At 38.7% G+C, this 22,688-nt stretch overlaps 1 long non-coding RNA gene across 1 annotated transcript in view; it reads right to left on the minus strand.

Annotated features, from left to right (window-relative positions):
* Positions 1 to 22,688, minus strand: part of LOC148778614 (uncharacterized) — a 32,189-nt gene that overhangs the window by 7,564 nt on the left and 1,937 nt on the right. The window contains exon 2 of the long non-coding RNA XR_016035930.1: positions 16,289 to 16,338. This is a non-coding gene — a long non-coding RNA (uncharacterized LOC148778614). The remainder of the gene's footprint in view (positions 1 to 16,288; positions 16,339 to 22,688) is intronic.

Below are 22,688 nucleotides of genomic sequence, written 5' to 3' on the forward strand. Positions count from 1 at the left end.
ACATCCATACAGGACTACTGGGAAAAACCAAAGCTTTGACTTAGTTCAGTTCAGTCACTCAGTCGTGTCTGACTCTTTGTGACCCCATGAATCACAGCACGTCAGGCCTCTCTGTCCATCACCAACTTCCAGAGTTCACTCAAACTCATGTCCATCGAGTCGGTGATGCCATCCAGCCATCTCATTCTCTGTCGTCCCCTTCTCCTCCTGCCCCCAATTCCTCACAGCATCAGAGTCTTTTCCAGTGAGTCAACTCTTCGCATGAGATGGCCAAAGTATTGGAGTTTCAGCTTTAGCATCAGTCCTTCCAATGAACACCCAGGATTGATCTCCTTTAGAATGGACTGGTTGGATCTCCTTGCAGTCCAAGGGACTCTCAAGAATCTTCTCCAGCACCACAGTTCAAAAGCATCAATTCTTCGGCGATCAGCTTTCTTCATATTCCAACTCTCACATCCATACATGACCACGGGAAAAACCATAGCCTTGACTAGACGGACCTTTGTTGGCAAAGTAATGTCTCTGCTATCAAGGTTGGTCATAACTTTCCTTCCAAGGAGAAAGTGTCTTTTAATTTCATGGCTGCAGTCAGCATTCACAGTGATTTTAGAGCCCAAAAATACAAAGTCTGACACTGTTTCCACTGTTTCCCCATCTATTTCCCAAAAGTGATGGGACCAGATGCCATGATCTTTGTTTTCTGAATATTGAGCTTCAAGCCAACGTTTTCACTCTCCTCTTTCACTTTCATCAAGAGGCTTTTGAGACTTAAATTGAAGAAAGTAGGGGAAACCACTAGACCACTCAGATATGACCTAAATCAAATCCCTTATGATTATACAGTGAAAGTAAGAAATAGATTTAAGGGACTAGATCTGCTAGATAGAGTGCCTTATGAACTATGGACAGAGGTTCATGACATTGTACAGGAGACAGGGACCAAGACCATCCCCATGGAAAAGAAATGCAAAAAAGCAAAATGGCTGTCTGAGGAGGCCTTACAAATAGCTGTGAAAAGAAGAGAGGTGAAAAACAAACGAGAAAAGGAAAGATATAAGCATCTGAATGCAGAGTTCCAAAGAATAGCAAGGAGAGATAAGAAAGCCTTCCTCAGTGATCAATGCAAAGAAATAGAGGAAAACAACAGAATAGGAAAAACAAGAGATCTCTTCAAGAAAATTAGAGATATCAAGGGAATATTTCATGCAAAGATGGGCTCAATAAAGGAAAGAAATGGTATGGACCTAACAGAAGCAGAAGATATTAAGAAGAGGTGGCAAGAAACACAGAAGAACTGTACAAAAAAGATCTTCACGACCAAGATAATCATGATGGCGTGATCACTCACCTGAAGCCAGACATCTTGGAATGTGAAGTCAAGTGGGCCTTAGAAAGCATCACTACGAACAAAGCTAGTGGAGGTGATGGAATTCCAATTGAGCTATTTCAAATCCTGAAAGATGATGCTGTCAAAGTGCTGCACTCAATATGCCAGCAAATTTGGAAAACTCAGCAGTGGCCACAGGACTGGAAAAGGTCAGTCTTCATTCCAATCCCAAAGAAAGGCAATGCCAAAGAATGCTCAAACTACCGCACAATTGCACTCATCTCACACCCTAGTAAAGTCATGCTCAAAATTCTCCAAGCCAGGCTTCAGCAATATGTGAACCATGAACTTCCAGATGTTCAAGCTGGTTTTAGAAAAGGCAGAGGCACCAGAGATCAAATTGCCAACATCCGCTGGATCATGGAGAAAGCAAGAGAGTTCCAGAAAAACATTTATTTCTGCTTCATCGACTATGCCAAAGCCTTTGACTGTGTGGATCACAATAAACTGTGGAAAATTCTGAAAGAGATGGGAATCCCAGACCACCTGACCTGCCTCTTGAGAAACCTGTATGCAGGTCAGGAAGCAACAGTTAGAATTGGACATGGAACAACAGACTGGTTCCAAATAGGAAAAGGAGTAGGTCAAGGTTGTATATTGTCACCCTGCTTATTTAACTTATATGCAGAGTACATCATGAGGAACACTGGGCTGGAAGAAGCACAAGCTGGAATCAAGATTGCTGGGAGATATATCAATAACCCCAGATGTGCAGATGACACCACCCTTATGGCAGAAAGTGAAGAGGAACTCAAAAGCTTTGACTAGATGGACCTTTGTCAGCAAAGTAATGTCTCTGCTTTTTAAAATGATGTCTAGGTTTGTCACAGTTTTTCTTCCAGGGAACAAGCATCTTTTAATTTCATGGCTGCAGTCACCATCTGCAGCGATTCTGGGGCCCAAGAAAATAAAGTCTATCATTGTTTCCATTGTTTCCCCATCTACTTGCCATGAAGTGATGAGATTGGATGCCATAATCTTCATTTTTTGAATGTTGAGTTTTAAGCCATCTTTTTCACTCTCCTGTTTCACCCTCCTTGAGAGGCTCTTTAATTCCTCTTCACTCTTCATAAGGGTCGTGTCATTTGCATATCTGCAAAATAGTTGTCTGAGGGGGATTTACAAATAGCTGAGTAAAGAAGAGAAGTGAAAATCAGAGAAGAAAAGGAAAGAGACACCCATCTGAATGCAGAGATTCAAAAATAGCAAAGTAATAAGAAAGCCTTCTTAAGTGATCAATGCAAAGAAACAGAGGAGAACAATAGAATGGGAAAGACTAGAGATCACTTCAAGAAAATTAAAGACACCAAGGGACCATTTCCTGCAAAAATGGGCACAATGAAGAACAGAAATGGTATGGACCTAACAGAAGCAGAAGATATTAAGAAGAGGTGGCAAGAATACACAGAAGAACTATATGAAAAAGATTTTCATGACCCAGATAACCACAATGGTATGATCACTCATCTAGAGCCATATATCCTGGAGTGTGAAGTCAAGGGGGCCTTAGGAAGCATCACTATGAGCAGAGCTAGTGGGGGTGATGAAATTCCAGCTGAGCTATTTGAAATCCTAAAAGATGATGCTGTGAAAATGCTGTACTCCATATATCAGCAAATTTTGAAAACTCAGCAGTGGCCACAGGACAGGAAAAGGTCAGATTTCATTCCAATCCCAATGAAGGGCAATGCCAAAGAATGTTCAAACTAACATACAATTGCACTTATTTCTCATGCTAGCAAGGTTATGCTCAAAATCCTCCAAGCTAGGCTTCAACAAGCAGTACGTGAACCAAGAACTTCCAGATGTACAGGCTGGATTTAGAAAAGACAGAGGAACCAGAGATCAAATTGCCAATATCCGCTGGATCATAGAAAAAGCAAGAGAGTCCAGAAAAACATCTATTTCTGCTTTATTGATTATGCCAAAGCCTTTGACTGTGTGGATCACAACAAACTGGAAAATTCTTCAAGAAATGGGAATACCAGACCACCTTACCTGCCTCCTGAGAAAACTGTATGTAGGTCAAAAAATAATAGAAAAGAACATAAAACAATAGACTGGTTCAAAATTGGGAAAAGAGTACCTCAAGGTTACATACTGTCACCCTGCTTATTTAACTTCTATGCAGAATACAACATGTGAAATGCTGGGTGGATGAAGCACAAGCCGAAATCAAGATTGTTGGGAGAAACATCTCTTGCTAGACTTTTACTTGTTTTTAAATTATGATTTGCCTGTCACTATAGGTCAAGGATCACATCTTTACTCATAAAGCACTTAATGCAGTGCTTGGCATATTACAGAAAGTGAAAGTGAAATTCGCCCCATCCTGTCGGACTCTTTGTGATCCCATGGAGTATATAGTCCATGTAATTTTCCAGGCCAGAATACTGGAGTGGGTAGCCATTCCCTTCTCCAGGTGATCTTCCCAACCCAGGGATCGAACCTAGGTCTCCCTCATTGCCAGCAGATTCTTTACCAGCTGAGCCACTAGAGAAGCCCAAGAACACTGGAGTGGGTAGACTATCCCTTCTCCAGCGGATCTTCCTGATTCAGGAATTGAACTGGGGTCTCCTGCACTGCAGTCTGATTCTTTACCAGCTGAGCTGCAAGGGAAGCCCCTGGCATATTACAGATGCTCAATAAATAAATTTTAACATGAATGGAATAGGTGAATAGTTCGAGAGAGCAACATTGTTATATATTTAACTACAATGGAAAACTGTTAATTTTCCTCACAAAGATCCTCAAGATAAGATAAAATGAGAATGAATTTTTAAAAAGTTTCCAAATCAAACAATAACATTAAACAAAAACTGAGATGCCCAAATGTTCAGGTTAAAGTAAATATTAAACATGAACGAGTGTAGAGAAATGAATGAGAGACAGCACTATGGAGTCAGATTACACTATACTGGTTTAAATTCAAGCTACACATGAGGTTTGTGATATAACTTGTGTAAACCTCAGTGTTTTCCTTTCTAAAATGACGATTTTCATAATCCAATGTCTAGGCTGTCATTAGGTTTTGATATATGCAAAACTTGTATGTATAGTAAATGCTCATCAAATATTAGGTATTATGCTTATCCCAATTTTCTAGTCTCATTTTGATTTGGTATAAAAATGATTGAATTTAATGAAATAAAGGCAGGGGGATATAGCTGAGTGGTGAGAGCATGAGAAAAATTGATGCTTTGAACTGTGGTGCTGGAGAAGACTCTTGAGAATCCCTTGGACTGCAAGGAGATCAAGCCAGTCAGTCCTAAAGGAAATCAACTGTGAATACACATTGGAAGGGCTGATGGCTGAAGCTCCAATACTTTAGCCATCTGATGGGAAAAACTGACTTATTGGAAAAGACCCTGATGCTGGGAAAGATTGAAGGCAAAAGAAGAGGGCAGACGAGGATGAGATGGTTGGATAGCATCACCAACTTAATGGACATGAATTTGTGTCAACGCTGGGAGATTGTGAAGGACAGGGGAGCCTGGTGTGCTGCAGTCCATGGGGTCACAGAGTCGAATACGACTTAGTGACTGAACAACAATGAAAAAAAAAAAGTTTCAAATAACACTGATAACTCGCATACAAACGTTTTCATGTCTTGAACATCTTAGAGAATTGTGAACTTCTAGAAGAAAAGAAAACTGTCTTGCTTTTCAGTTTATCTACTATATCTGGTGCATACCATGCAGTTCAGATGGAATTTTGTCACCAAATAGACAATAAACACAAAATGTTCATCTTTCCTCCTAGTCTCTCCTCTGTAGTATGCTTTCATAGCTAGAAAAAATTAAACCAGGATTAAGAGTGCAGTCCCTGATAAAAAACGGAGATAAGTATCATACTAAAAGTATCAAGGACTTTAAAGTAATGAAACAGGCAGCTTATGAGGTGGTTGGTAAGTCTGCACACTAGACTTGCTTGACAAAACCAATTCTGACCTGTTAGATAATCATAGTGCAATTACTTTATCTGCCATCTAACCCTCACAGTCTCTTTTGATTATTAGATAGCTCAGGTGTCATTTTTTTAAATTGAAAAACAAATTGATTTTGTTTTTCTGCACTGCCACTACCAAAAAGCAGTCTGCTTGCCTTTCATTAATAGAACTGTCTGTATAATTTACACATAAAGCTATCATAGACTTATCATCCGAGACAGTATGCCGGGGGATAATGTGGAAATTATGCTCTTTTGAGTAACTGGGAAGGTCTCCAAGATGCGTGCCATTTCTTGGAACAGCAGAATTCTTTTCTCACATGAGCATGACAGAGGAGTGTTACACAGCTCACCCATGGATGCTGGCAGCCAAGTGACACCAAGACAGAGCTCTGAGTCTACATTATGTAATTGGAAATCCCTGCAGTGCAATAGCTTTTCTGTGTGTACAGTGATCTAAATTAATGTCTCACTTCTGCTCGAGGAGAACTAGTTAGCCAATGATTTCAATTTTTTTCTTTTAGTTGAGAGAGAGAATTTATCTTACAGAAAATTGCAGCAGATTTTTTTTTCCGCTTCTGTTTTTGCAAAGTGAAGATATGTGCTGTGCTGCCCTTCTTGCTTTTCTGCTTAATCCTTCGAAATGTATGAGCTTAGTACATTTCACTGCGTTTGTATGTGGTCTGTGTGTGTGTGTTTGCATTCACTCGTTGCTCTGTCATACTGGGAGGATGCCTTGGCTATTGCACATATCACTTTTACGTACAAACTATCTTTGTTTGGTGGTCAAAAGATGGGAGATACTCTTCCTAAGGTAGCAGCAAGTCTTCTGGCAGATTCCAAAAGTTAATACCATTGGTTATTTTATAATTACTATCAGAGCTGTTTCCTGTGACTTTCTTTCCTGGATCTGTTTACCTTTTTTTCAACTTGAAAGGTGTGACTGCTCTTTGATCCAATTTTAAATAAATGATTGTTTACCTATGGCATTTTTGTAATAAAAATGTGCTTCAGTGGAAATTATGTCCTTTTTGTTCATTTTTGGTATTGCGTGTTTTATAGTAAAACAGGACAAGGGCTTTCACCCAAAGGGAGATGATACTGATTATTTAGAAATTGGCATTTTGATCCCTCATTGAATTCAAGCATGTGAAAACCCTTTACCTACCATTAACCTTTACTTGTATTCTCTGCTGCTGCTGCTGCTGCGTCACTTCAGTCGTGTCCGACTCTGTGTGACCCCATAGACGGAAGCCCACCAGGCTCCCCCATCCCTGGGATTCTCCAGGCAAGAACACTGGAGTGGGTTGCCATTTCCTTCTCCAATGTGTGAATTCTCTAGAATATTCCAAAAAGAAAATGTCTTTGTATGAAAAAATGTGTCCAGACAGAGAAAGAAAAGGATGTATGTTTTATAGAAAACGAAACTCTTCCTCCGTATATCACTTGCAGACATTTCTAGCTCAGCTGCCCTAATCTACGCTTCCACATTATCTTTGTGGAACCCTGGCCACAGTCTCCTAACTGAATTCTTCATAGGTACTCTGACCCTCTCTAAACTGTTCTTTGCACATAGAATTCACATTGCATCATGTCAACCCCTTCCTCTCCTCAAAACCAATCACATACCAGGCTTAACATTCTTCAATGGATTTCCTTTGTTCTTGGGATAAGAAAACAGACTTATCACAGCATGCAGCTCCCCTCATTCACTCCCTGCTTCTCCTTCTCTGAACTCCCATCTCACTTACCTTCCTTCATGGCCTCAAAGAGGCCAAGTTCCCTCCCACCCACACACAGATCCTTGTACTTGAAGCACAGCAGCTCACACTTCTTTATCCTGCTAATGCCACTCATTCTTCGATATCAGCCTAATTATCCTTTCCCTAGGGAACCTTTCCTTCACCAGCACATTTGTTCATTTCTTTTTAGTATTATACTCCCATCAGCACTGGGTTTTCCTCCTTTAGGCCACTTTTTACAGTTGGCAATTTTACATTCATTGTGTGTAATAATTTTGATCAATGTTTACTTTCTTTAACACATGGAAGTAGGGATTGTATCTCTTTTGTGCTTGACCTTGTATCCCACCACCAAATACAGTGCCTGGGATATGATAAGTGTTCTATAAATACTTCTTTCTTTCATTTACAGCAAGAATTTGGCATAAAGCTTTACTAGGTTTGGTTTTGTTTTGTTGTGGCCATGCAGCAGTCAGACTGTTAGTTCCCATGTCCCCTGCAGCGCAGGAGCAGGGTGTAAACCCCTGGACCACCAGCAAGCTCCCTGTTGTGATTAAGATAGAAAATATGTCCAGTAAATTGTGAAAGTGTATTAGAGCTGCTTTTGGTGAGATGATTTTGGTTGCCAAGTTCACCAGCTGCATTTGAAAGCAAGGATCACTTAGATTTCACATGTCTGAGATGCTCGTGTAAGGACGTACATGATCATATTGAACAATAATCACATATTGCGTCCTTGCTATGTGTCAGACAGTGTGCTAAGCTCTAAGCCTTGACAACTCATTTCTATCCACAAGTCTTCTGGGGCAGAGGTATTTCCACCGTCTGCTTTTTATAAGTGAAGAAACTGAAATATGTTAAGTAATTTAACCTGAGACTGTAGAATTATTAGGTGACTCTCAGAGCTTTGTAGGATTCTAGAACCCAGCTCTTCTACTGTCTTATTTAAAATAACATTACTAACATCTTTATGTTTTGTTTATCAAATAGAAGATGAACATTCTGTACTTTACCAAACAAGCAGGAACAGGAGATGAACACTTACTTTTGAGGATGAGTGCAGATTTTCTGCTTTCCCTCCAGTACAAGTATAATCTGTATTATATTTTCAAAATGTAAATAATAAAATGATCATCTATTTTCCTCCTTATACTCACTTACAAAATTTGGGGGATAGTTTGAATCAGTACCCTAGAATTTTAATGCTGTTTATGACTGAGTTCAGGTATTAGTAAATGATAACATGATACTTTTGATTTGTATATCATTCTGTAGTTTCTTAGTTACTGTTGTTTACATACTAATTTTTTAAAGTAATTTTTATTGGAGTATAGCTGATTTACAATGTTGTGTTAGTGTTAGGAGTACAGCAAATTGAATCAGTTACACATATATCCACTCTTTTCTAGATTCTTTTCTCATATAGGCCATTACAGAGTATTGAGTAGAGTTTCCCGTGCTATATATACAAGAGGTCCTTATTCAGTTCAGTTCAGTTCAGTTGCACAGTCGTGTCTGACTCTTTGCAACCCCATGAACCGCAGCACGCCAGGCCTCCCTATCCATCACCAACTTCCAGAGTCCACCCACACCTATGTCCATTGAGTTGGTGATGCCATCCAACCATCTCATCATCCTCTGTTGTCCCCTTCTCTTCCTGCCCTCAATCTTTCCCAGCATCAGGGTCTTTCCAAATGAGTCAGTTCTTTGCATCAGGTGGCCAAAGTATTGGAGTTTCAGCTTCAACATCAGTCCTTCCAATGAACACCCAGGACTGATCTCCTTTAGGATGGACTGGTTGGATCTCCTTGCAGTCCAAGGGACTCTCAAGAGTCTTCTCCAACACCACAGTTCAACAGCATCACTTCTTTGGTGCTCAGCTTTCTTTATAGTCCAACTCTCACATCTGTACATGATTCCTGGAAAAACCATAGCCTTGACTAGATGGACCTTTGTTGGCAAAGTAATGTCTCTGCTTTTCAGTATACTATCTAGGTTGGTCATAACTTTCCTTCCAAGGAGTAAGCGTCTTTTAATTTTGTGGCTGCAATCACCATCTGCAGTGATTTTGGAGCTCCAAAAAATAAAGTCTGCCACTGTTTCTACTGTTTCCCCATCTATTTGCCATGAAGTGAGGTCCTTATTAGTTACCTATGTATTTTATATACAGTAGTATGTATACTTCAATCCCAGTCTTTCCATTTATTCCTCCCCCCGATAACCATGTTTGTTTTCTACATCTGAAATTCTATTTCTGTTTTGTACATAAATTTATTTGTACCCCCCCTACCTTTTATTAGACTCATTGCCGGTGGCCTCTTTACCAACTGAGCCTCTAGGGAAGCCCCTTGAAACTCCAATACTTTGGCCACCTCATGCGACGAGTTGACTCACTGGAAAAGACTGATGCTGGGAAAGGTTGGGGGCGGGAGGAGAAGGGGACGACAGAGAATGAGATGGCTGGATGGCATCACTGACTCGATGGACATGAGTTTGAGTGAACTCCGGGAGTTGGTGATGGACAGGGAGGCCTGGGGTGCTGTGATTCATGGGGTCGCGGAGAGTCAGACACGACTGAGTGACTGAACTGAACTGAACTGAACAAGCAATAGATGATATTTGTCTTTCTGTGTGACTTACTTCACTTAGCATGGCAATCTCTGGGTCCATCCATGTTACACCATAAATGTAATTCTCTCAAATGTCCCATAAAATAGAAATGAAGATCACCTTTTTAAAGATACAAAGGTGAGAATGAGCTCTCCAGCCTACAGTGGATGGTTCAGTCAGGGGTAGGCTCCAGATCTTCTGACCCCAAGACCAGTTACATGGACTTTGTCATCAGAGTGCCTCTCAGTTACCCCAACAGCACTGGATAATCTGCTTCTGGGATACATATCCACAGACAATGTCTGAATGCTATTCAATGTCTGCTGAAATATTTTATTGCCATGTGTTCTCTTTTGTTTAATCTCTACTGTGAAATTCATTAAAGATGATTTGTTGTATGGAAAAGAGAGGAACTAAAGTTTCGCATATCTTTTTTTGAATTAAGACGTTTACCTGTCAAGCCACACACACATACAGGCATATATATTTACCTTGTGTATACTTTATATATAAGCGTTAGTGATTATTTTACAATACTGCAGAAGAAGTATGATTAGCAACATTTTCTTCACAGCTCATTAGTATCATGATTTCTAGTAAAAATGGTCTCAAACTGAGCTTAATGCTGCTGTTTTCTTATTGTTAGCTGCTGGGAATAACAATAAGTACAAAACATTTAAAGAGATGTTAAAACAATTAAAGTGGCATTTTTATGATAGGTTATAATATTAAGGCACAAATGATGGAGTTTTTAATGCAATAATTATTGCCTTTTTTATTTTATGAAAATCTATTTTCTAGAAACTTTCTTTTTAATCTTGCTCTGTTTATACCAAACCATTAAAACTTTCTTCAGTGTAGCATTCACACAGGAAATGAGTGGCAACAGGGTAGCCTGCCTGACCTCCAGACCTCCCCTTTTAACTTTGAAGGCCTGAGAGCTAGCTGACATTCTACCAGCACCACCAGAATGTAGTAGGAATGAAAATAACAAGTTCTGAAGAATGCTTTTTTCTTATTGAATAGCCCCAAGTAGAGTATGAGTTAGATTTCCTATCAAGTTTTGACTCTCTTTCATATTACGTTATACAGACTTGCTTCCCTGGTGGCTTAGGTGGTTAAGAATCTCCCTGCAAAGTGGAAAACTTGGATTCCATCCTTGGGTTGGGAAGATACCCTGGAGAAGGGAATGGCAGTCCACTGCAGTATTCTTTTCTGGAGAATTCCATGGACAGAGGAGCCTGGTGGGCTACAGTCCATGGAGTCACAAAGAGTCAGACACCACTGAGCAACTAGCACTTTCACTTCAATTTATATCAACTTGCTACCACATTGCCTCTTATTGTGGCTAGGAAGATGGGAATTATATGAGTGGACAGAAGTAAGATAAACATTTAACTCACTATTTTTTCATTAACACATTCTTAGATATTAACCAATAAGGTCAGCCTAGGGTTGTATCAGTAGTTACAGTTGGTTATCTGCCATCAAAATTACAGCACACAGTGTTCTGAGGTTTCGAGTCAAATGCTCAAATGTTGCAATCAGTATTTGTTTCATTTTTCAAAATACAGCAGTTCCTTTTTAACAGTTTTTGACCTTCATAGAGAAATTTCAGTTAAGACCTAGATAACATCATGCTGTTGGATTTCTCCCTCAGCAGCACAGCAGTGAAAGTAAAAAGAGTGAAGTCGCTCAGTCGTGTCCGACTCTTTGCGACCCTGTGGACTGTAGCCCACCAGGTTCCTCTGTCCATGGGATTTTCCAGGCCAGAATACTGGAGTGGGTTTCCATCTCCTTCTCCAGGGGATCTTCCCAACCAAGGGATCGAACCCAGGTCTCCAGCATTGCAGGCAGACGCTCTAACCTCTGAGCCACCAGGGAAGCCCCACTTTATTAAATAGTTATATGTCTCACTTTCCACAATTGTGGAAAGCATTTGCTGTTTGGGGAAGAAGAAAACCATGACACTCAGAAGACACAGAGCATGTAATAGCAGTGACCGTGAACTCGGAAAGACCTTGGATAGAGTCCTGGTCCTGCACCTTCTAGCTTTGAAGCAGTAACACTAATTGATGGAAAGCATAGCTAATGACCCCTGCCCTACCTAACTGCCAGTCATGAGATTCTGCAAGTGATAATTCTGTGAATCTTCGTGCCAAGTACCTCCATCATTTTTATCCTTTACACAAGGTCTAACAAATTAACAGTTCTTTTATCTTGTTTCCTAATATCAGAGTCAATGATATCCAATCACAAAGTGAATGGTGCAGAAAGTGTAGGTCTGGAATTACCAGATTACTGCAGAAAAGTTGGTCTTGTTACCAAGGTTGTGATGGTATTCGTGTCCTTCATTAGCTGTCTGTTTTTATTCTCAACCCTATGTAGTGCTTTAAATGGCAGGGCTTTTGAGAGTGGGTATCCCACATTGAGGGTCAAGGTTAAGCTTTATATAAGGTGATAGTAATTGGTGATTGGCCGCAGCTAGTTTCCTTATCTCTTTCAGAGACTGTCAAGAGTATTTATGATTATGCTGATAATGGCATGGATAACCAAATGTCCTGTTGCTATCATTATAACATAAAATATGGTGTGTTTTCCAACTTCTTTTAAGTTAGAAGCCAATGTCATTGAGGTGGTAATGGTGGTGGAATAAGCCAGTAATGAATCATCTAACTTTGGTGCCTTTTTTTCTCTTAAAGCTCATTTGTCATCACAGCTAAGTATACACTTGGTCTAGCTCATTCTCTCCTGTTTACTCCATACAAGGATCAAGACTCCTTTCTTCTTCTTTAAACTGACATAACTATTATGACCAACCTAGATAGCATATTAAAAAGCAGAGACATTACTTTGCCAACAAAGGTCCGTCTAGTCAAGGCTATGGTTTTTCCCGTGGTCATGTATGGATGTGAGAGTTGGGCTGTGAAGAAATCTGACTGCCGAAGAATTGATGCTTTTGAACTGTGGTGCTGGAGAAGACTCCTGAGAGTCCCTTGGACTGCAAGGAGATCCAACCAGTCCATTCTAAAGGAGATCAATCCTGGGTGTTCATTGGAAGGACTGATGCTAAAGCTGAAACTCCAATACTTTGGCCACCTCATGCAAAGAGTTGACTCACTGGAAAAGAGTCTGATGCTGGGAGGGATTGGGGGTGGGAGGAGAAGGGGACGACAGAGAATGAGATGGCTGGATGGCATCACCAACTCGATGGAGGTGGGTTTGAGTGAACTCCGGGAGTTGGTGATGGACAGGGAGGCCTGGCTTGCTGTGATTCATGGGGTCGCAAAGAGTAGGACACGACTGAGCGACTGAACTGAACTGAACTGATTGAGTAGATAGTACACCAAATGACTCAAAAAGCAGAAAGTGTGCAAATACATGAAAAGTCTTCCTTGCTTCCCTGCTCACATGCTTAATTTATATACATCCTTCTCCACCCAGCAATAAACAAGGTAACCCTGCTATAGATTTCTTGTTTATATTTACAGAAATACTTTTCAATAGCTGTAACTCAATATAAATATATATTATTTGTCTTTCTTTAAAAAAAATGTGAATATCTTAACATACATGGTTTGGCATTTTGATTATTTTTATTTAATATCTTAATCTTTCTTTTTAGGCAGTACTCACGCATGAAATTGTATGTATAAAATGATCCCTTTGATAGGTTGGTTCTCAGGATATACTTCTGTAATGTTTTTTCAGTTTTTCTTAAGAAACTGGGGAAAAGCATGGTAACTAGTTTGTCCAGAAAGTGAGAAAAAAAAAAAGTGAAAAGAGTTAGATGTAACTCTGTTTATGTTTTGAGGATGGGTCCTCTCAGTACATGCTGTTTGAAGCTCATGAGCATCCTGTTAAATGTCCTTCCTGTTTTTCAAAAGAAAATAAGGTCTATGAATATATGTTCTCCAACTCAAGTTGTTAGTATAATGACCTGACATTTAAACAAAGTCACAAGTATCTAGTCAATCTGACTTTCAGAGATAGCTAAGAAAAATCTTGGTCAAATTGATGTTAATCACAGTTTAAATACCTAGGCGTTGCCTGCCTTTCTCTGTTCTTTAACTATATATTTTTTGGAGAATGAAGTTTTTCTTGAGCTTCTCTGATAATTCAGTGGTAAAGAAACTGCCTGCCAATGCAGGAGATATGGATTTGATCCCTGGACTGGAAAGATCCCCTGCAGAAGGAAAGGGCAACCCACTCAAATATTCTTGCTTGTGAAATCCCATGGACAGGGAACCTGACAGGCTATAGTCCATGGGATTGCAAAAGAGCTGGACAGGACATAGTTACTAAACAACAAGGTTTTTCTTAGTTGGTCCTAATGTATCCAGCTCATGTTTTCAGCAAAGTTTAGCATAGTTTTCTCTCAGTAGGGACAAAAAAAATAAAAGTTTAAACACAGTTGATAAAATTCAGAATTTATGATCCTAACTAAAAGTATATTATTTATAGAATTGATATTTCTTAAATAATTATCCACTAAAAAACCACACACTGGTCATGAGTCCCATTTGACAGCTTTTAGTTATGTAAATTATTTCCCTCCTGACTGTATAATTACATGATGGACTGGTTTCTAGAGTATCATATACTTAATGTGAGTTTGTAAAAATCCTTTAATCATATAATTGCTAGTTTATCAAGTAGAAAATATGGGTCTGAGAACACTATCATTATGTCATTATTCTCCACAAAAGACTGTGAAACACACTGAAGAGGCCATTATGAGGCAAATAACAGTTCTCTATGTGTCTAAATTTGCAAGGATTAAAAAAAAAGAACAGCAAAGACAATGCCTAAAGGTAAAGAGTTTAAGATCTAGCCGTGCTGTTTATCTTGTGTCTCTATCTGTGAAAACCAGTTCAGACAAAGGAAGTGAATAGGTAAGAGCAGAACAGTAAATCTAGTGGATTATCTAACTCAATGCGTGACACTAATATTTAATAATTGATTCAGTGAATTCTACATAGAAAGCCTAACTGAAATAAACTTGAAACTCAGTATTTGCCTTAGGGTCTAGTTTCACTGTTTTTGTGCTTGTTATGATTAAGTGTACTATGTTCAAATGTGATTGCAAGAGATAACAGTTTAAATTCACTTGGTCTAGAGACAGTAGGAAACAGGCATATAACCTGGAATGATTAAATGGTACATTCAAATCTAGTTTTATAGAACTCAAAGATTAAAAAGTTGTTTGCTTTTTTTTTTTTTTTGACTCAGTGGGTATCATGAGTCAGAAAATCTATTTTCAATAAAGTCTAGTAAAGTGAAAAAGTGAAATTGCAGTTTCTCTGTCATGTCTGACTCTGCAACTCCATGGATTGTATGGAGCCCACCAGACTCCTCCATCCATGGGATTTTCCAGGCAAGGATACTGGAGTGGGCTGCCGGGTCCTTCTTCAGGGGATTTTCCTGACCCAGGGATCAAACCTGGGTCTCCCACATTGCAGGCAGATTCTTTACCATCTGAGCCACAAGGGAAGCTCAAAGCCCAAGGTAAAACTGCTCTACCTCTGAGTTTAGCGTGAGAAGACAAGACTCCTATAAGCCTCTTTTTTGTCAGTATATATTTGTTATACATATATATGTGTGTGTGTATATATATTTATATGTTTCTCTCCTCCCCCATTTAAATGGTTATACCTACAGCACAGTGCAGGAGGGAAACCAAAACTATGATGTTAGATTTGTAGATAACTGGGAAGGGTTGAAGATGTTGCTATGTTGTGGCCTCAAGATTAGGTAATTTTTACTCTGTTATTGTTTAATCTGCTATTGAATCTAGCTCATGATTAACATATCCAGATAATTTGTATTTTCATATAATAAAAGCATTTTTTCTTCAATAAAGTAGTCATTAAAAAAAATAATAGGTTGCTAAATCACTGCTAAACTTTGCCATTTAATCCTTTGATTTCCCTCCGCCTCTTAAAAAGAAACTAAAATATTGTAAAAAAAATGATTTTTTCAAGACGTTAGTTTGTTACCAAGTCCGAGGTCACATTGCTCACCACACAACAGGCAAATAAATTGAGAGATGAGTTACTGGGGCAAGGAATGGTGACGTTATTTGGAAAGTCCACAGACCAAGAAGATGGCAGACTCGTGTTCTAAAAAACCATCTTGCCCAACTTAGACTTCAGGCTTCTTTTATACTAAAAGAGGAGGGAATAAAGTCAAACATTTCCTGGTTTGGGTCAGCCTATAGAGAGGATGTGTTAATTTCTTCCATCCGTAGTCACTCACAGGTGGGCCTGGTCAGGATCTTTCCTGTGAGCTAAACAAATATTTTTTATCTTAATGTTCATTATCTGGGAGGCAGAGTTCCCAGAGATGGACCATTTTGTGCAGGCTTAAAGGCAGCATTTCTTTAATGATTAACTTAGAATACAAAGGTTCTTCTCTGTACAAATAAGCTAAAATTAGTGAAAACTGATTCATTTTGATTATTTAGATCTGTCAAGAAAACCTGGAGGTCTGTTGATTGGTGACTTCTATGAGTCAGACTAGAAATAGTGTGGAGTAGGTTTTAGAGTCTGGAGTTAATGGGTCACAAAGTGTGGGTTTCAATTCTGGCTCTGCCACTTACCTCTCTGTGGCTTTGATCAAATTAGCTTCCCTGTACTTCAATTTTCCCGTCTGTAAAATGGAGATGGGGAAATTAGGTACCTCATAGAAGATTAAAGGCCAGTTTGTATGAAAAAGGCTTAGAATTCAGTGGGGCAGGTTGTCCACACTCATTAAAGGTCAGTTCTTGGTTTATGTCTCAGTAATCCTTGTTCTCTGGATCTGTGGCTTTCCCTCTTTCTCCTACACCTTCTTCAGAAGTCTATGATACCTCCTTTCACAAAATAAGTTGGTATTTAAAACATAACTAGAATTTGTTTAAAAAGTGTCTCTGTCACTTAATAGCTGAGCAATCTTGAGAAGGTTCTTTAATTTCCGAGTCTAATTTTTCTTATTTGTAGGTATATGTTTTCTTGTGAAGCTCAAATGACATATTAAATGTGAAAATACTTTAAAAGCTGAAAATTATTAGAGATTATAGCTGCAAATTGTTAGCGAGCTATAGAAAGGAAAAAATCATGTCCTTGCCTTTTTCTTTTTAAACAAAAGTTATTTTTTCCATATGAATAGATCTTTAGTTTGTAAAACTGAAAAATACAGAAAAGCAGGGAGAAGAAAGAAATTTATTTCTCTTCCACTCAAATATTGTTAGTACTTTGATATAGTTCTATTTACTTTCCATACATCATATTATTTAAGTTACACTGTAGAAATGTAATTTGGTATTGACATCTTTAATAAAAAAGTAGTCTTATTAAAGGATAGTTGATTTACAATCTTATGTCGGTTTTAGGTATAAAGTGATTCAGATATATACAAGCATATATAAATACTCCAATATATTATATATATGTTATGAATATATGTATATATGATATATCTGAATATACAAAAATATTCTTTTTCTGAGTCTATCCTTATATACATTATTGCAAATTATTGAGTATAGTTGCCTTTGTTATACAGTAGGTCCTTGCTGTTTACCCCTTTCATATGTAGCAGTGAGTGTATGTTACTCCCAGTTTCCCAATTTGTCCCTTCCCCTTCCCCTTGCTCATCTGGTAACTATAAGTTTGCTTTGTATGTCTGTGACTCTGTTTCTGTTTCCTAAATAACTGTATTTGTATAATATTTTTTTAGATTCCACATGTAAGTGTTATCGTATATCTGTCTTCTCTGACTTACTTTACTTAGAATTATAATTTTTTAATTTGCTAGCATGCCAACATTAAAATGTAATTCAAAGCCATTCTTCCTTAAGTTACTATTGTCAATCTCTCTTTCTTCATATATCATATACATAGGTACATATATATGTACAAAGCAATTTTTTCTTCTTCATTTATGTTTTGTTTGCATTGCAGTATAATACATGTACCTCCTTTATTTTGCACTTTTGGGTGGTGAAGAGTTTTTACTCATATATATTAAAAATATAAGAACAACCATCTTTATCTTTAATTCTATCTTCAAATCAGTTACATTTTACTCACCTACATTATCTTTACACCTTAATTGTAGCAAAATTGAAAGCAAAAAGAATTATGAAAGTTTGAGGTTGAAGGAAGGATGTTGATAAAACCCTCAGCTTTAAGAATGCAAAAATTTGAAACCCCTACGGACTAACAATCTGAACCCAATAGTCAGTAAAGCTAAGTTATAGACTGAGAGTGATTTTCAATCTGCCAATGATCAAAATAGGTGTAAATACACATATGTTGAAATAATTTTAATTTAGTTAAACCGTAGTTTATTAAACATCATAGCATTTACAGTTACTTAAGGACAATATAAAAAAAAAAGCCATACATTGTAGTTTAATTTTTGCCAACCACTTTGCTCATTACTAACTATATGATTTAAGAACTTAGAAAAAGAAAAAAAAAAACAGATAATGAGTAAAGGTACAAAAAAAAATACAATTATAAAAAAAAAAATCCTCATAGATTAAAAGAGACGCTCAGGTGAAAGGGCAGTTATAGGACTAGATTAGAGGCAAGTAGCATCCACGGAGATGCACACCAGCAAAGCTGAATCAGATCTTAAATTTGGATGATTTAGCTGAACTTAGGAGAAGGCAATGGCACCCCACTCCAGTACTCTTGCCTGGAAAATCCCATGGACGGAGGAGCCTGGTGGGCTGCAGTCCATGGTGTCGCTAAGAGTCAGACACGACTGAGCGGCTTCACTTTCACTTTTCACTTTCATGCACTGGGGAAGGCAATGGCACCCCACTCCAGTGTTCTTGCCTGGAGAATCCCAGGGACAGGGGAGCCTGGTGGGCTGCCGTCTATGGGGTCGCACAGAGTCGGACACGACTGAAGCGATTTAGCAGCAGCAGCAGCAGCTGAACTTACTTTTTTTAGGCAGTTTCAAACTTGCTTCTCTTAAAAGCAGGTCATCAAATAAGTAGGTATTTTCAGAGCAATTACCTATGATAATAATAACACCTTCCTTTATAGGGGTGTCACATCGTGTGTCACAGTTTGTAGAGCACTTTCTGGTTGCTCTCAATAGCAATGTAACATCTGAACTTACTTTCAATACGTATGTTTAATTTTTTTCCAGGAAAATAGCCAGGAAATATTTACTGAATGTCTGCTGCATGCTAGACCATCCACTAAGACAAATTTAAAATTAGAAGAATTGATAAAGTCTCTGCCCTCCAAGTCACAGTGTAACAGTGAAGACAGACCCATGCACAGGTAATTTAAAATGCAACATGGCAAAACCAGGGATGGTTATGCCAGGTTATTAGAACATCCAGGAGAAAGAACATGTGGTCTTACCTGAGTGAGGGTGGGGGAATACAGTTTCAGGGAAGGATTCCTGGGGTGGTGACATTGAATTATGGGACTATGTGGAGTCAAGCATAGTGTAAAATAGAAGACATATAAACCAAGCCCTGGAAGTGACGAAGTGCCCAGTGTGTTAGCTGTGTATTGTTGGTGCATAATCAGTGAGGCTGGGAGACTGGCTAGGTCTAGACCATGAAAGAACATGGTTAGCTTGTGAGCATGCATTACTCTGAAGGGGAAGGAGGAATCATTGGAGGGTTTTAAAGCTTCAAATTTAGATTGGTCATCCTGCTGTCTCCATGGTGGATGAGTTGAGGGAAATGACAGATGCATAAAGCAGAGAGAATGTTGATGCTCTATGACTTATTTTTCAGATGAGTTTATTTTATTTATTCATTTTTGGTTGCACTGGGTCTGTATTGTGGTGCACAGTCTTTCTCGAGTTGTGGCAGCTACTCTCTAGTTGCGGTACACGGGCTTCTCATTGTGGTGGCTGCTCTTGTTGCTGAGCACCAGCTCTAGGGCGCACACACTTCCGTAGTTTTGGCGCATGGGCTCTAAAGCCCAAGCTCAGTAGTTTTGGCGCACAGGCTTACTCCACGGCATATGGGATCTTCCCAGACCGGGGATCAAAGCCATATCTCCTACATTGGCAGGTGGATTTTTAACCACTGAGTCACCAAGGAACCCCTGCCCTTTGACATTTTAAAATTTCTTCATAGAATCTTCAGAAAGTTAACAAAAGAGCTAAAAATCATTGTGTGGTGTTTGTGTGACAATTTTGCTCTCCTCTGTGGACAGAGAAGCTTATGGAGGAAAAGCACAGTGGGTAGGTGGATTACTGGAAAAGAAAAACAATGAGATTTTCCTACCAGCCTTGCCTGCAATCGGGGGAAAATGGAAGCTATGCTCCTTGCAGACCATATAGGTGAAAACTGCTTAACAGTTACCACTGGAGAATGGCTTTCTTAGAAGCAAAATGTTGATTTGAGGAAGTTATTTAGAAGTCATTAGTTTAATTGATTTGGCAATCCAGGTTTTTACTATATTTCATATTCCATTTCTATTTCCAATATCCATTTTGAAGAAATAGAATAAATGTGTGGAGTGGAAAAAGAAGAGTCTAAGATAACATATAATTTTTTGTTGATCATAAAGGATTATAAGCTAAAGAAAGGATTATAGTAAAAAAGTAGGTAATTGTGTAAGAGCAAGTATGAATTTTGTTAATACTGTACAATGTTTTTCATTATGAACAAACCAATATATAGAGAGCCCTCAATCAGGTGAAACATCCTTTGCCATCCCTCCAGCTTTTTCATTACCCTTTTCAATGGCGGTCTCAAAATATTCCCTAACTCTCATTCTCTCCCCCTCACTCTTTTGATTTTATGCTGGCACACAAAGCTGCCACATATGTTGGAGAAGATTGTTTAGAAGTGGTTGGGGTTGGCTTTAGCAAAGAAAGGAATAATTAGAGATAAACAGTTATTTTTTCACCATATAGACAAAGGTCTACCACTAGTGTCCACTGTGAATTAGTGGTGACATTGTTTTATTGACTATTTTAATTAGTACTGGAGCGAAGAAGGCAGAGAGACATGTCAAATTTCCTTATGATACAGCTTTTTCTGGCCAGTGAAATCCCAGAGAGCATAAACTACAGGCTCTGCAAGTGAGCAGAAAATAGCCAGTAACTCTGATACAGACAACTGTAAGACAGTCTGTATGGAAAGTAATTTGAACCTTATGAACGAATGGACACTTGTTTTATTTTTGCTGCATTGAGTCTTTGTTGCTGCGTGCAGGCTCACTCTTCATTGTGGTGTGTGGGTTTATTGTGGTGACTTCTTTTTGAGAAGCACAGACTCTAGGTGTGTGGGCTCAGTATTTGTGGTGTGTGGGTTTAGTTGATCCTGGGCATGTGGGGTCTTTATAGAACAGGAATCGAACGCGTGTCCCCTGCATTGGCAGATGATTCTTAACCACCTGACTGCCAGGGAAATTCCTGAACTAATGGATATGTTGTAGTTTTTTTTTTGTCAACATCAGCTTGACATTCTTTTATGACCAAATAGGAAATCTATGAAAATTATCAGAAATGCTCTTTGAAACCAATCGAAGTATTATAATAAAGCCATTTTTAAAAATAGAATTTTGAAATACATTATTAGCTATTATTGTTTTATATATTTTGTGTCAAGAAAGCCACTAAATTGAAGCTTCAAGCAGGAAACTTGAAAACATATAAAAAAGTTAGTAAATGTTTGAGGCTGTGGTGGTCCAAATTGAACCTATACATATTGTCAGAATAGCTAGATAAACATATAATGGTAGATTCTGGTTAGATTCTTCAAGGAATCCAAGATAACAAAATCTTCCTATACAATGGACGTAGGCATGAGCTTGAAAGTCAGAAGGAAATGTTTGAGCAAGTTATTTGAATTAGAATCTCCTTTTTTAAATAAAAAGAAGAAACTTTTTATTTTGTATTGGAGTATAACTGATTAAAAACAATGTTGTGATAGTTTCAGTTGATCAGCGAAGGGACTCAATCATACATATACATTATATTTTCTCCCCCCAAACCCCTCTCCTCAAAGACTGAATATTTAATTTAAAAGATACATGTAAAGCTGATGTTGTTGCTCTGAATTTAACACAGTGCTTAGCACATAGTAAGCACTTTATAGGATGGTTGCTGTTTACATTTTCCTTTGTAATACTGTGTGATTGACTGTGTGGTTGACTGAAACAGGTGTCTGAGCTAAATCAGCCACATATATGATTTTATAAACCATTTCTTAGGTACAATCTTGCATGATTCAAGGTGAAAGTGAAAGTGAAGTCGCTCAGTCTTGCCTGACTCTGTGCGACCCCATGGACTGTAGTCTACCAGGCTCCTCCATCCATGGGACTTTCCAGGCAAGAATAGTGGAGTGGGTTGCCATTTCCTTCTCCAGGAGATCTTCCCAACCCAAGGATTGAACCTGGGTCTCCAGCATTGTAGGCAGATGCCTTACCATCTGAGCCACCAGGTGATTCAAGGTAGACTGATCGCTTTATGACTTACTCTGAAATCTCAGTGGCTTAATACAACAAAAGGTGTATGGCTCAAATTACAGGCCAGTGTGGATTGGCCGAGTCTTGGTGATGTTGGGAGCTCTCCTTCATATAGTTACTTAAGGACATGATTCCCCTTGTCTCGTGGCTCCGCTATGCCCTGGGATTTGAGTCCTCCCCTGGATACTTATTTAACTTATATACAGAGTACATCATGAGGAACGCTGGGCTGGAAAAAGCACAAGCTGGAATCAAGATTGCCGGGAGAAATATCAATAACCTCAGATATGCAGATGACACCACCCTTATGGCAGAAAGTGAAGAGGAACTAAAAAGCCTCTTGATGAAAGTGATAAAGGAGAGCGAAAAGGTTGGCTTGAAGCTCAACATTCAGAAAACAAAGATCATGTCATCTGGTCCCATCACTTCATGGCAAATAGATGGGAAAACAGTGGAAACAGTGTCAGACTTTATTTTTTTGGGCTCCAAAATCACTGCAGATGCTAACTGCAGCCAGGAATTTAAAAGATGCTTACTCCTTGGAAGGAAAGTTATGACCAA

This window comes from Moschus berezovskii, chromosome 2, assembly GCF_049115385.1.
Source record: "Moschus berezovskii isolate FMDL1 chromosome 2, NW_MosBer_1.0, whole genome shotgun sequence".
Classification (NCBI taxonomy): Eukaryota; Metazoa; Chordata; class Mammalia; order Artiodactyla; family Moschidae; genus Moschus; species Moschus berezovskii.